Here is a 12198-nt window from a genome sequence, read left to right as displayed (position 1 = left end):
TGAGAGCAGGATGACATTAACGATGGCTGCAATTAAATGTAATGAGAGGCTTTTATAGAATCAACCATTTGAGCTAAATGGATCGAGTGAGTCAGCTCAGCGCCCCCAGGTCTTCATTTCCTAGATCATACGGGCAGTGTTGTGTGATGCACTGCACTTACAGATTCTGTCCCCCATCGGGGAGATGAGATGAGGTGAGGAGCTCGGAAGCCATGAATGCAGACGAGCCAGGATCTTTTGCATTGTGGTTGAGACGTTTGCTTGCGTTTGGACAGCAGTGTCATAATGAATCTCACCTAACAGCGGAGCAGACTGATAATTATTATTATTTTTTTTTTTTTTAAACTTTGAAGTGAAATCTTTTGAGGCTTTGCACTGCAGGTAATAGAAAGGTCAGTTATGATAAATGACTTGTCAAGACCCAGGAGGAGCAGCACATATTCATTTCCAATATGAAACATGACCAGTTCATTTGTTTATGAAGAAAACAGTGGCGCTGGCTGAGTTTGATATTGATTCCAAATCCCGTCCTAGCATCCATCTGTTCAGCCTCTTGCTGCTCCAAATATTATGCATCTGTTATCAATACAGGCTGCATGGCCAGTGTTATTAGTCTGTTTCAATAATCTGGGGGAAAAAAGCAAACTACAGTGTCCACATAGGAAATATATAGAGAAGTTTTTAAAGTGTGTATTGAATTTCAAACTGTTATAAAACATTGCCCGACTTGGATTCACTTTCAAACTGGGTATAACTTCCTCAATGTGTTGGGGGGGGCGGGGTTGTGTGTGTGTGTGTGTGTGTGTGTGTGTGTGTGTGTGTGTGAGTGTGTGGAAAGGCCAGAGGGGGCTTACATTTGTCTTGTATATTTGGTTACATTTTTACAAATATTTTATACGGTATGCTTGGTACTATTTAAAAAATCAGCTATGCATTTTTAATTTTTTTTTTTTTTTTACAAACTCCAGTCATCAGATACCGATCCAATGACCTCATAATGGAGAGAATACAGGGATCAATAGTCATCTGTGTTAACTAGGTGCACCTCCCCTATCTCTATGAGCAATCATGGATAAGCTGTTCACAGTGACTAACAGGCTTACACAGGCTATGGGGCGAAAGATTTCCATATCAAAAAGGTCCCTGGTGCACAGCCTGGGGGAACGCACAGGGGAGCGGAGACTGTCGTTCTAAGTCAGTAATAATTGCAAATAAATATAAAATGCAACCATTAGCGCAGCTCCAAGGCTAACTGCACTAAAATGCTGTGCCTTAGTGTGTGGTCTACCTGCACTCAATGACACAATGTCGGCTCACAGAGTGGAACTGAAACCTCTAATGAGAATGTGGCTTCGGATCTGGAAAGTGCAAGCTAAGGGGGGTTGTCTTTCTAAGCAGTCTGGAGAGAGGCAGCTGACCCCGTGAGAGCAGAAAGGGCTGGAATTAGAGACGTCTTGAGGAGGTGAAGCCAGAATGCAGAAGCATGAATTGAAAAGGGAAGAATGAAAGGCTAGCCACTCTCTCACATCTCTTTAAGCAGGTTCATAACATAACTGGCTGCTGATGAGGAATTACAATTAGTTTGGACACACCTATCCATTAAGATCCCATTACAATGCCAGCGCATTATTTACAGACCAAAGCCTTGTTGCAACACAAAGGGTTAATTGTTGCATTACCAGATTTCAATAAAAATAACCAGTCTAAATTGGCAGCTTTCTCTTTGAGACCAGCCCATGCTGGGGATCCTGTTCTACTCAAAGCCAGCAAACTCAGGCAAGTCTGGATTCATTCTTTCAAAGTCATGCCTGTTCAACGTGGAGGCAGACAGAGGCTGTTATCAGTGCAGTTTCAAGGAGAGAGAGAACACTCCTATAGAGAGCTAGTGGTTTTTACAGGACTCTGGTAACACTTCAGCAAGCAGGCAGATGCTCTTCTTATCTAGACTGCAAATGTAGCTGTTGGGATCAAGAGTTTAGGGGCAGCGAGAGTTTCTGAAATCAAAAATTGCACGCTCTGTCACCCGGGAAGCGGCTAAACATTACCAAAAATGTAAAAAAAATAAATGTATACATTTTTCCTTGATTCGGTCCTTTGATCTCTTCAAAATAAGAAACTTCCAGTAAGTATCCACCATTGTATACACATGTTTTATAATGCTGCTTTTAATTTTTTACCCTGTTGAATGCTCCTTGCTCTCTAAGCTTGCAGTCTCAGAAAATATTTTACTATCTATTCATATAGGGAGGGGCAGCATTTACTCATATTTTTTCACGAATGATGGCTAGCCCAATTAAAGAAGATGGTGTGACATGTAGAGTGATGTATTGGCCAGTAAAACACAAGGAAATCAGCAGAACAAGCTGTGCTAACGACTAATTTACACTACACTTTAAACTTTTGACAAAACTAAAGCCTAGCACTTGGTAGAGTATCTCTGTGTTGTTTTAGATCTGATATGTAGTTTGACAATAAAAGTTTTCAGCATGTCCTTGAAAGCTATGTTATCCGCTTCCCCTGTTTGCCATTCAGAGCCGGACAACAAAACATTTCTCCACCACAACACCCCAGTGGAGCTGCACAAAGCCGTGCCGTTTCCCAGCTCCTCTGAAGCTTGTCCTCCCAGGGTTCAAAGAGATCTCGTGGGAGGAGAAAGACTAGAAGATAGTTACAAATCCTTCCAACAGCCTCCCGTAAGTTTTAGAAAAAACTGGCGTACTGCCAACCCCCCTCCCCCTCCACTCCCACCCTGCTCCAGAAAGAAGGAACACAAATTAAAAGCTATGACATGTTTACTACACATAGCTTCACTTCCACGTTTACTGTGACATTGTCCAGAATTTCCTATTTTCATTTTTTGTTTAAGATAAATTATAAAAACAAAAATAAAATATGAGTCTGGGTGGGTCTTTAAGACATACGTTTATTGTTAACTCGAACCTACCCCTAGCCCAGAAACATTTAGGGAAAAAAAAGCAGAAATGAGGTGGATAGCTAAATTAAACACAACAACCAAATTTATACAACCATAAAACACCAACCAAAACCTACTTCATTAAATATAAGAGGAAATATCTGCAATCCGATGTGAACCACTCTTTAAGGAAAACATTCCTTTAACAAAAACTGCTTCTCAAAACTAACCCTAACCTTAACCCAAACCTCTGGCAAGTGCAACTGTGAAACAACTATTCATGAGACTCTCATTTATAATCTGTTCACGGTTACTACTGTATGTGCAAACTTGCTTCGGCATTTCAGGTTGTATAAAAAACACCCCTGAGTGCATCTTATTATACGAAAATACTTTAATGTCAACCCTTTATTCCAGTTTGTAATGGTAATAACACACTGTACACATTTGCATCCCCTGTGATAATATAACAAGAACCACTTTTCTACACTTTGACGCTGTATGTCACACATTCTATAATCCATATTTTTCTGTAGCTAATAGCAATACAAACATCGCGCACAGGCTTCTGCTTGTACATAGAGAAACACTGGACAAAGACCACCGGTGATTGCTTACTTTTACTGAAAAGCATCAAACACCCCCCTAGGACAGGTCGTTGTGTCGTTTTACAGAACAAACAAGTGCATTGAAAGTTGCTTCTTCAGGGTAAGGTATTCGCATCGTACATTTTTATAAAGCACCTCCTGCTTAAGGGATACCTTTCAACATGACGATTGATGTTCCTGTGTGCAATAATTTGTTATTTTAGTACACCTGGCAATTAAAGGTATCACGTTATGCATAAAACATTTTTTTTTATATTTGGAGCACATACACAGTGCTACCCTCTAAATTGTTTGCATTGTATTGTCAGCGCCTTCTTTGTGAACAAGATTTAAAACAGGTAAAATAGTCATCACCCTAAAATAAATGCACTTCAGTAATTGCATGTTACCTATAAACGTGGGTTCCTGGCCAGAGGTAAGGCACTTTTGTTTGGGAGCTTGGGAAAGGTGCAGTGAGTCATGACCACGCAGGAACACAGTTGCAGTTTTCAATTTGAATTGAGCTCACTACCAGATTAGGTGGGAAGCACCAGCTACATATTAGCAGCAGTGTTTGCACCAGGTACTTGCACAGGCACTGTGCACCTCGGAGTGTCAGTTAACTTGTAATGAAATTGCAAGTGCAGTAACCCATGCAACGACACAAACCGAATTCCATGATCACTGCATGTTTCAAACAGCAGCGGGAGACACTGAAACAGCGGCTGTCAATTGAACACAGAGCAAGCATGCTTTTTTTTTTAAAGCAATTTCTTGATGATAATGAATTATATTAAAATGCTGTTCTGCCTTGCAACCAATTCCCCATAGTAATTTTATACAACACTTTAAATTAAGAAGTTTAAATTAAGACAGCATATCTCTGTCCCCAATGTTGTAAGTTACTCATTTAACGGCCCAGTGGTTGATGCACTAGTTTTTCTGTTTAATATGAAATCGTATCTGTCATTTTAACTGGTGCCTAACTGGTGTTTACATATGGTGTTCAGGTTTCAGAGGCATATCTTCCAGATGTCACAGGACCTACTAGGTACCGTCAGAGCTGGTGTGAGTGTTTAATTGCCCATCTGGGAACTCCTGAGCCGACATGTTGAGTACCATTGGGTCCCCTTTCTTTTCATTTAACTATTCCTGCAGTGGATTCATATTATGGAAATGCAGAAATAGGTTTAACCCTCTCTTGTATATTTAAAGACTTTAATTTAAATGAATTTTTGATGCACATTAAAACTGTTACAGACTGTCTGGCAAAGAGGCCAGCAGCGGTCTAGAGCCGTTTCGAGAACATCAGACTTAATTCATAAAAACAGACTTTAACGGCAGCTTGACAAATGCCTGAAACTAATGATCTTAACTAACGTATTAGTTCGGTTTTACTGTGTATATCATTTTCTCTTTTGGTCATCTCACCCTGGTATCATTTGAAAGCACCAATAGAGCTCTCAAAAGCTTGTCATGTGTCTGCAGCTGGTACATCAGAGTCACACCTTTAACCCAGCAATGCGCCTAGTGGATGTAACAAACACATCAGTAAGAAATACCAGATAGAATAAATGCAGAGATCAAGAATATTCCTAATGTGAATTAGGGTACACATAACATTCCCCAGGCATCAACTAAAAGCATACAGCAATTAATCAGCATGTTTGCTCTGTCTAAATTAGAAATCATACGCAAAACATTATATGCTGCAGTTTCACTAAAGTTATCATACTGTGCATAATGTGAATATCCAGATTCTAACAAAAATGTCCCCTGGTGCTCCAAGAAAATTAAAATGTAAGCCTTCCGCAGACACACCCCTGAAGGCGTAATTGATTTCCCAGGATTTAGATAAATAACCTAGATTTTATAAATCATAGGGAATGCCAAAACCTGCTCAATGGTCTAAATGAATGAGAATCTTACTTTACAATTTATTTTCATGCAATTTACTCTCATCCTGAGTATGTGAGCTTTTGAAACTACTGGGGAACCTGGTGGATGCCAATTACAGGGAGGGCTAAATATTCACTGCATCACTTTGGGGCTTTAAAACATCTGTAATGTGGGAATCAAAATGGTCTGTAACATTTTTGACAGCCAAACAAAATCGTTAAATTTACAACCCTGTGAATTTTTCACAGGTTTAAAACACATGTTTGAACAGTCCGGCAGTATGTATGCCTTTCATATGTGTTACTGCCAGAAGCAAATTTACCTACAGTCTCCGAGGGTGCCTGTTAACCACTGTTCAAAAGGATCACATCTGTTTGAACAAGTAGCTAATAACACTTATAATCCCATAGCCTCTTCTACCTTACTGTACTGGGGTTATCAAGTATTATGCATAAGAGAAGTGTATCACAACCTGTTGCATATGCATAACTCTGCACAGCCTACTTGCACAGGCAGACAGACAAAGGGTGCAAAGAAAAATGGGATCAGTTTTTTTCTTAAATTGTAAGGGGTATTAAAATATGTGGCAACTGCAACTACGTTTTAATAGTCAGGATTTGTTTGTGCTATTTTTTGTCTTTGCTTTTCTGTGTGCCCATGGCAATGTCTAACAGTAAAATAGAAACTTGTATATGCGTATCCTGCCAACAGCTATAATAAGGACACTGTTTCTCGATAATGGACACATCATAAATAATAGAAGATAATATAATCTGAAGCTAGTGCAGAAAGAATGCCCCTGTTCTACAAAGGGACTGTAGCAGCAATAGCTCTTCCGAGATTTACAAATGATAACAATACACAGCAGTGCAAAGGTCTTGACACTTGCCCCACAGCACTGCATATCTTGATCGCGTGTTACATAAAACCTCTCCAATTTGATTAGACACAACTCTCCAAACACAGTTGGTACTGAAGTCAAATATCTTATTCACCATCTTTAGCTAAAAACGAACCAGGATTCATTTTAAAATGTATACACTAGGAACATTGGGTTGGCACAGCCAGCTTGTTTTGAATAGAATAAAGCACCCCATTTGCAAATTGTAGAAGTTCTGTGAGCTACATACAGGCTGCATGTGGTTTTGATAGGGTGCAATACAAAACATGAGCTTTATACAAGGGATGTGCCTCAGGATTGCTCAGTCATGTATGTAATATATAAGGTGTGGGATATTCTGAACATTACGGTATTCGTTTATTTGGGGTCATTGACATCTCAATAAGACACTGTGTTTGTTGACTCTTCCTCTGTCACAGCACACCCAGACACCACATAGGATAATGGTACAGTGCATTATTCTGTATACAAAGGGGAGATGCAAACCTGCTGAGTCACCAGCTGCCATGACAGGCTGATTGTAATTTCCAATGACCCCTGTGATATCGACCCCTGGCATGAACACTCCCTCACCTTAGTGTGCTCAGATGTGTTGTTTATTCTTATCAATATGAGATATGAAAGAGTGGACTTCCTCCCATTTTATGCAGATAAAGCACGAGAACAGGAGCAATATTGCGCTCAGCTCTGACGCTGTAGGTGTGCCCTGCTGTTGCACTCTGATCCTCCTGGCGTCTGCATGCTCTTAATAATTCCTAAGAAAGCAATGCTGTTTGAATTATGCATGGGCATCTCAGGAGCCCACCTCCCTTGATAAAAACCTCAACCCATGACACCGGTTTAGGGACTTAAGAATAAGCACTTGCATAATCTAACATTGACAGTGCATACACACACCTTTCCTAGTGTTGACGCTAGTATTCCAACCATACAAGATTATGCAATCACTGTTTATATTAGCCAAGCAAATCGCTTAGAAATTGATCAGCCAACAAGAACAATTGATTTGAATGAGTTTAAGCTTAATTAGAAATGTGCTATAGAAAATGCAATATTTTAAAGATTCAAACACATTTAAAATCCCTCGTGTTTTATGTTTCTATTAAACTAATACAGTATGACAGCGGCATTGATAGATGTGGCCTATTGGGCATTTCAGGGCATTGCTTTCAGGTGACAAAACTGAAAGGGGTGCAGATTTCTTTTCAATAGCTTACTTGTTTTGTAGATAATTTTTATGCAAATGTTCCTTCAGACCTTTAATTAGATCTCAGTGTTGAGGAGGAAACCAAATTGTAATCTACTCAACACATTGAAAGTGTGAAGGCTCGAACGCAGATCAGAGACAGAATAAATGTGGATTATTTTTCTTTCTTCCTTTTTTGTAAAAATTGCTTTACCTAAACGCTGATGCATGCCAGTCTCGGGTACAGAATAACAAAACCGAAGCGGGGAAAGTAATTGCTCTGAATTAGCTGTTATTAAATCAACAGGTACAGTAGGTCCTAGCAGTAGCCAGTAATTTGTCTGACTTGTTAAATTGGGACCATTTCTGTAAGTGCTTGTCAGGCAGGGAACTGTACATAGTGCTGATGAAGAGATTCAGTGAGGAGGGCAGAGACTGGCTGATTAGCAGCAAGCCTTCATCTCCCTTCCCGAACCTGGCTGTGTATCAGGACTAAACACTGGCAGCCACAGTCTCAGGGGGTCCCATGGCAGCACCAGCCACGTGTCCCTCCAGCTTTGAAGCAAAGCTCAGCTCTGCAAGATACCGGAGGAATACGCAGCGTGGACCAATATCAGGGTTTAAATGGTCCCCACGTTTTCAGTGTCAAACCAGGATATACATGATTATACAGTAGAGTGGAATCTCTCTGCTGTTCACTTGGACTGGGATTCCAAACGACATCACCTTGTGATGTAACCGCAGCATAGCAACAGCATGTCACCAAGCTGAGAGAAGGATACAGGGAACGGTCTAGCTGGCCCATTCACGATAACACGATGTCAAGATAATCCTTCCCTTACATGGGTCTTCAAGAGACTGACAAGTTCACCAGAGGTTAAGTGGGTCTACTGTCTTCCTTCCCAGCAGTGGTGAATGAGTCGAGAGATAGAAATGCAGTCTGATTGAAGAGCAGGGGAGTGAATCTACAGTGTGGCGGCAGATTAAATGGACTTCACCCGGACCAAAGGGAAAAAGTCTGGACGAGGTGAATGTGTGTTGTTAGAGTTTTGTATGAGAATGACTCCTCTTAGATAATGGCAATTAGATAACCTTGCATTGCAGTTTTTTTTCTAGTTGTCTTTAAGCAGAATGGGATGTTGATTCCACAGGGAGTGACAACACAATGACATGACAATGCCCTATAAGAACTCAACGTCTCGCACTGTTCCATTAGAATGTGGCATTTCCATTGTAGATGTGCTCCAGGAATTCTTCTTGAAAGCCTGCCCTGCGTTCTTCACCGATACTCCCAGCGTCTCTCCTCTTTGCCAGTTCCTTTCAGCAGTCTTTAAATCAACAGACGAGATAACAGAATAAAGAAAATGAAAAGGTCAGCATTGAAGCGAGGAGCAGTGAAATGCTACCAGTGCACTAAACAGGCTGACTCATTTCTTTCCTTTCAACAGACAGATCCCGCTCGCTAATTCATGCTATTCAAAGCAGGGTTATGGAAATGTTTCAGCCTGGACAATAATGCAAGAATGTAATAAGTGTACTCTTCTAATTCGTGTAAAATCCCATGCGTTCCACTTTGCCAGTGACTGAGCATTGCACATTTATAACATGTTGTCCTTGTTTTGTTCAGTGATTGCCGTACAGGTCTATGCAGGAGGCTGGAGGGAGATCTGGCTGTTTGTTTCTGAACGCTGTGGTCTTCTTCCTCGCAGGGTCTGAATCTGGCATGGATCCCACGATAAACAAGCCTGGCAATCAGGCTGGCACTACACAGAAGTGTAAAAAAAACACACAGATCCACTCAATTTGGCTCATTAAGCATGCTCAGTTATTTTGCTGCCAAAATAACTTTTAAAAACACAATTAAGGGAATTCAGAAATATGTATATTAAGCATGTGAATACAGGCACTTGTCAGCACACTCATTCCCAGCATTTATAATCAATGGCAGGTCTGTGTTAATGTTGTGATTTATGGACGGTGGACAATCGGGCATATTTCACAAGGATACTTAGCTGGTACCTGACATGATACTCAGTTAAAATAACTCTAGAGGTCATTATTCTACTTAGAGGATATTACAGAAAGCTTATCAATTTTGTAGTATTTTTTTTTTTGTAGATTCAATCAAAAGCACAGCTTCCACATTAATTTCTGGGATTTCAATTAAAGGCTTATTATATAAAATGTTACCATGGTTACCATGGTTAATGTGATGAATTATTCACGACAGTCTTTTGTGAAAACATGTCTTTGAACTGTGACGTCACTGACTATATGGCCCAGTGTGCTGTAGTGCACTTAATGAAGATGCTGTCGGAGACAAAAAGTAGCTTCCACACACCCAGATGATCATCCCATTCATTTCAATTGCTCAGTGCATTTCTATAGTAGTTATTCTTTTTTTCTGGGCTTTTTCCATGCAGAATGAACTGCAACAAAAATACCTACAGTAAATGGAGCATTGCGTGCGGCACCCATAGGGTTAATTTGCAGAGGATAGAAAACAATACCTACGAGACCAGAGATTTGGAGGATTTCTTTTATTTTTCACCCTTAATCTGTATTTACAACAGCGATTTGTTTTTGCGCCTGCGTCTGTGAGCTTGCTGTAAGGAAAAAAACTAAATAACATTTGCAACTCTTCGTTCCATTAGCAAGTCTACAAAAATGGATTTGAGACACTGATGAAACAACATGCATGCTCACTGGATCATCAGTGTGTGCTGTTAAAGCCATTGTTGCACATGGTCTCAATTTTAGCGGTCGCACTCCTAAAAGACAGTAAATAAGATGGAATACCACAAATCTCACTCCTATTTGAATATTATTTTTTTTTTATCTGACTACTTGGATGACCTGACCTGAGGGTTAGAAAGAATAGCACAGAGCATCAGCAATACATCTGAGAATGTTTTTGAAACACTGGAAACATTCCACATCTTATTAACTGTTAATCCAGTACATGCGTCTCAGGGAACAACACTGACAACAACAACAGATACATTTAAAACAAAACAGATCGATGGGATACATTACTTTCTAGATACATTTTTTTCACATATTTTATGTGTTTTTCCTGTGCATTTCATGAACTGACATGAGGATTATTGTACGACACCTGAAATGAACAAAGAATATCCTCGCAAGCAAGTTTTTAATTTTTTTAAACATAAAGGGTCCACGTACAGTAGTTTAGTATATGAGAATGTCTGTGTGGGATAACCTTTAAAGTCTTATCTGAAGCTTGACACCAAGCCCCTAATGTCTCATGTTCACAATTTCAATTCGATGTAATTAACACCCTGGCAGATGCAATCTCTCCAACGGAGCACATTCCCGTTGCTTACACGCTACCCTCTGTTGCCATGGCAATGCTAGCTGGCCCAATGCAACGCAGGAAACGAGAGAGCACTTCAACCCAAGTGCACTTGGCAGCTCCACAGAGCTAGATACTGTACTTGTTAGAATTTCGGGAGCAACGCATTTCTCTTTTGCATCTAAAAGCGACATACTGTATGAATACAAAAATACAATAAAATAAATCAGCCACACACAGAGCTGTGACTTCAACCAGCAGCAGTACTTTATTCTGTCTACTTTGAACTATTTGCTTTTAAACAGCAGTAAATTCAGACACTCTTACTTTTGATTAATCCTGATGGACCCCCGAGGGTGAATTATTGACCTTTAAATCACTATGTGGTATAAGAATGCATGTATGCATTATTTTTTATTTAATTAGCAGACGCCTTTATCCAAGGCAACTTACAAAGACTGGGGTGTGTGAACTATGCATCAGCTGCAGAGTCACTTACAATAACGTCTCACCCAAAAGAGGGAACACAAGGAGGTTAAGAGACTTGCTCAGGGTTACACAGCGTGTCAGTGGCTGAGCTGGGATTCGAACCCGGGCCCTCCTGGTTAAAACCTTTTTATTTAACCACTGGACCACACAGCCTCCTATAAGGTACTCATATCAATTATTGTTACAACCTGTTTATTTTCCAATTACTAATGCGACTGTCCTAACCCTAAACTATCACAGCGATGAGGTGAAAACCCAGCACATGTAAATTTTGTTTATTTTGGTGCTTATTTATTTTGCACTGGTACTTTATTTCCTTATTCTACAGTTGTGTATATCTATTACATGAACTTCATCCCAGAACAGCAGGATCTATTTCAGAAGAAATGGAATTTCCTTTAGCCCCTGTGTTTTGTTTTTGTTGCAGTAAGGGGACCAGTTTAAAACCAGGAAAATGGCTTGTTGCTCTGATTTAATTATTATTTTAAAATATATACATATATATATATATATATATATATATATATATATATATATATATATATATATATATATATATATATATTCTTTGTCAATAGAAAGTGTCTCATCTCCACAATTATTAAAACATGTTTTAAACATGTTTTATTTAAAAACAAAAACAAAACAAAAAACCAATTTTTTCTGTTTGGGCCCTTAGTCAGGTGACTGGGAGGGGCATGTATAAAAACCTGCAGTTCCTGCTATCCGTTGAGAGAGGAGGCACTTTCCACAAAGCCGTGGACAGGAACAGATGGCTTGTGAATTAAAAAAATAAAATAAAAAAAAGTAATGTGATTGGTTCATTGTTAGTCTGAGTGCTGTTTTTTTTTTTTTTAAATGTTATTTTTGCTCTTTTATGGTTCACCTGTATTCAGGGTGAAGCCG

General features: G+C 39.6%; 1 protein-coding gene across 4 annotated transcripts in view; it reads right to left on the bottom strand.

Moving 5' to 3' along the window:
• Positions 1 to 12198, bottom strand: part of LOC121295861 (ubiquitin carboxyl-terminal hydrolase 43-like) — an 84216-nt gene that overhangs the window by 50584 nt on the left and 21434 nt on the right. The window lies entirely within an intron of this gene.

This window comes from Polyodon spathula, chromosome 20 (assembly GCF_017654505.1).
Source record: "Polyodon spathula isolate WHYD16114869_AA chromosome 20, ASM1765450v1, whole genome shotgun sequence".
Lineage (NCBI taxonomy): Eukaryota > Metazoa > Chordata > Actinopteri > Acipenseriformes > Polyodontidae > Polyodon > Polyodon spathula.
Note: the sequence above shows the minus strand (reverse complement) of the source record. Positions and strands in the feature narration are given on the sequence as shown.